Here is a 4,100-nt window from a genome sequence, read left to right on the forward strand (position 1 = left end):
GGCTTCACCACACAAGTTCAACAGAGAATAATCTCAAACATTAAGTCTACTGAACAAACACTGACTTCCTCTAGTGTCATTAAAATGTCTGTTTTAGTGTCAGTGAATTTAGGCAGCACTTCTAGAGCTGGCCCCTGCCCTTTCCTCCCTTACTGTCCTGTGCTTAAGTTTTGGCCATGTCTTTATGGTCCACAGGAAAAAAAAATCTTTCCCAAACTGCCCGTGCCAGTTGTAACCTCTATGGTTGATCAACATGGGCAGACAAGATGTCATGATGGGTGTGGGGGCCTGTGACCAAGGAAAAGGACTGGATTGCAGTGTTCAGCAGAATTTGATTCACAAAGTCTCTGCTAAAAATGAGTTTACGCAGTTAGTTATTTACACTGTCACCAAATTCTGTTCTTGCCTAGTTAAGTATTGTCTCTTAAGGGTGCATTGCATTTTCCTGCTATCCAGAAGAAAGTAGTGCCGCTGTTGGGGTAGACTTGGAGAGTAAGACATGTGTGCAGAGTTCACATATCACATGTGAGCAGAATAAAAAAGGAGCTGGGAAGGAGTGATTACTGAAGCCTGGCAAGGCACAAAGAAGCAAGAGCCTGCAGAGACAGAAGGAGAGCCCCAAATGAAAGAGCAAATTCGCAGCATGATCAAGTTTAGCCACCTTGCCTCCAAGGGAGCCGACTTCTCCACCAACAGGGACTTGGTCTGAATTATAAAATGTGACTTGAGAGAGTCATGATAAAATAAGCTATGTACTTTGCATCTAGGCCAGGAGCTAGAACATCACCATTCCCAGATGCCACTCTAGTCCGTGACTGAACATCCCTCCTTACTCCCCTTGGAAGTGATTGTGACCTCACGCATTTGTAATCTCATTTGGCTTTGATTTTGCTTTATTGTTGTCTTTACAGCCCATGAGTCCCTCTGCTTGAATGTTTACAACGGATTGTTCCATCTTTGTTTGCAACCAAGTTTATACCTTTGAGACCATCTGTACTGATGGGTGTTCTGAAGTTGATTCCTTTTCCCCATAGTGTAGTATTTTACTATATAAACATTCCATACTTATCTATGCATCTTACTGTCAAACATTTGGAGTTGCTGGCATGTATTCTATGATGAACAGTGATGCTGTTAACATTTGGCAAATGCCACCTCCTAGTGTGCGAAGAGCTTTCCAAGAATTTACTCGTTAGTAGAATGTCTGGCTCATCAAGTCTGGTCATACATAACTCTGCTAGGTAATGCAATCGATCCTTCAGCAGTGAGTGCACAGTTCTGTTTTACCATCATTACACCACTGGAATCCTGTTGTTCATAGTCTTTCTGGCCTGTCAGCTTCATGGAATTTCTCTACAGCATTACATAGCACTTCCTTTATTTATTTAGTCCTCTAACAAGTTGGATTTTTCTGATTTATTCATTGGAATACTTCTGTTGTGGCCATTAACCACTTACTAGTAGTATTAGTCAGGGTTCTCTAGAATAACAGAACTTATAGAATGAATACATATACACAGACATATACACATGTATATATACACACACATACACAGACATATAATTCCGTCTCATTACATTATTCTGAAAGTTAGTTTTCCATTAATCTTTGTCTTCATGCCATTAATCTCCATCACACTCTGTGGCACTCCCTGATTTTTTACACTGTCACATGTTTTGCCCAGGATGTCATCTGTTATAATTGAGCTCATACAATATGTAATCTTTTTTTCCTGTGCATTCTTTCTTTTATTACATGTCAACTGTTGTTCCCATTCCCAATCTCCCTTCCACAAAATCCCTCATTTCATACCCCATTCCCTTTGCCTCTAAGAGGGTGCTCCCCTACCCATCCACCCAATCTTGCCTCACCCCTCTAGCATCCCCCTTCACTGGGGCAGCAATCCTCCACCAAGCTCCTCCCCTCCCATTGTCCTCAGACAAGGTAGTTCTCTTCTACATATGTAGCAGTGTTGAATGAACCCACCCATGTATACTGTTTGATTGCTGGTTTAGTTCCTATTAGCTTTGATGGGTCTGGTTGGTTGATCTTGTTGTTCTTCTGGTGAAGTTACAATCCCCTTCAGCTCCTTCCATCCTTCCCTAACTCTCCATTTGGGTCCCTGGGTTCAGTCCAATGGTTTACAGTGATTGTCTGCATCTGTCTTAGGTGCTGGCAAAGCCTCTCAGAAGACACTAAGCTCCTGTCTGCAAGCACTTCATGGTATCAGCAACAGTGCTGTGGTTTAGTGTCTGCAAATGGAGTAGATCCCAAGGTGAAGTGTGGTCTCTGGATGTCTTTAATCTATTTAAGATTGGCTACTTTAACCTAAAAAATGTCTAAGTTTCTTCTATGTCTTTTGTGGATCAATAATGTTCTATTTTTGTACCAACTTTTTATTGTCCCCAAATTTTAACAATTAAATCATGTTGTTTCTTTCTGTTGTGTTTTTTCCCCAATATGAGTATGTTTTCATGTCAGAGTGTGAAGTTACTGGTTGTGTTGTAAAGGTATTTATTTTTGTAAGAAAAAGTAAAACAACTTTCAGCATGATTGTGCCATCTTCTCTTCCCCAGCATTGAATGAGAGCTCACGCAGCCTGGCATCCTCAGTTTGGCTTTCAGCCATCCTAATACTATTGTATGCTGGGTACTTGTTTTCTATGGTTAAGTATGATTATAAACCAAACTCTTTATCAGAAGGTTTGAAAGAATTTTCTAACCACATACCTTTACATGGGAGAGCAACAGGCAAATAACAATGGAGATAATTATGAGAAAAGGGAATATACACTTAGAAGGAAATATTTATGTAAAGGTTCTTGTTTTCTTTATTTAACTAAAAGACCCTCTCACTTAGCTTATTTGATCTTATATAAAACATACCCCAATATCAAGATTTTTTTTTTTTTTGCAAAGCTGTAATAAACAAAGGTTAAAGTATTGGCATTGGATAGACTAGTATATAGTGCATAATCCAGATGCTGGTGGCAAACCCACTGCTGCATAGAAACAAGCCACGTCAGAGATCTGTGAAGGGAGAGTGGATTCAGGCATCTTGATGGGATACTTGATAAAATAAACAAAAGAACAGTTTGCTTGGCCGGAGCATCTGCTGGAGACATCTTGGTTCCCGGATCCTGCCAAGAGTAGTCTGCACAGGTGAGAGTGTAGACTACAGAAGCTAACAGCTTCTGGGTCAGTCAGGAGTCACAGAGCTTCTAAGGCAGGCCCCGTTTCAGACTCCAGACATCTGGGCACCTTCCCTGCCAGAGAAGAAGTGTCTGCCCGGCCCAGGAAGCCTTTGCTGGAGCATCTGCCAGAGACATCTTGGTTCCCGGATCCTGCCAAGACTAGTCTGCACAGGCTCCAGACATCTGGGCACCTTCCCTGCCAGAGGAGAGGTGTCCACCCCACCCAGGAGGGCTTTGCCGGAGCATCCTCAGGAGCCATCTTCCTTCCTGGATCCCGCCAAGACTAGTCCGCACAGGTGAGAGTGTGGACTACAGAAACTAACAGCTTCTGGGACAGGCTCTGTTTCGGGCCTTCATTTTCTGCCAGGAGGCAAATCCAAACAACAGATATCTGTGCACCTTCTCTGCAAGAGGAGAGCTTGCCTGCAGAGAGTACTTTAATCACTGAAACTCAGGGAAGAGTTAATCTCCCAGGTCTCCTGGTAGAGGCTAACAGAATCACGAAAGAAACAAGCTCTAACCAGAGACAACTGTAATATCTGACTCCAGAGATTACCAGATGGAGAAAGGCAGACTTAAGAATCTTACTAACAGAAATCAAGACCACTCACCATCAAGGGAACCCAGCACTCCCACCTCAGCCAGTCCTGGGTACCCCAACACACCCAAAAAGTAGACCCAAATTTAAAGGCATATCTCATGATGATGGTAGAGGACATCAAGAAGGACTTTAATAACTCACTTAACGAAATACAGGAGAACACTACTAAAGAGGTAGAATTCTATAAAGAAAAAGAGGAAAACACATCCAAACAGGTGATGGAAATGAACAAAAACATACTATACCTAAAAAGGGAAGTGGACACAATAAAGAAAACCCAAAGTGAGGCAATGCTGGAGATAGAA

The 4,100-nt window shown here is 42.2% G+C and overlaps 1 pseudogene; it reads left to right on the plus strand.

Moving 5' to 3' along the window:
• The first annotated feature begins 253 nt into the window (after window positions 1-253).
• Window positions 254-4,100, plus strand: part of LOC110296469 — a 28,648-nt pseudogene continuing 24,801 nt past the window's right edge.

The sequence above is a fragment of the Mus caroli genome, chromosome 6 (genome assembly GCF_900094665.2).
Source record: "Mus caroli chromosome 6, CAROLI_EIJ_v1.1, whole genome shotgun sequence".
Classification (NCBI taxonomy): domain Eukaryota; kingdom Metazoa; phylum Chordata; class Mammalia; order Rodentia; family Muridae; genus Mus; species Mus caroli.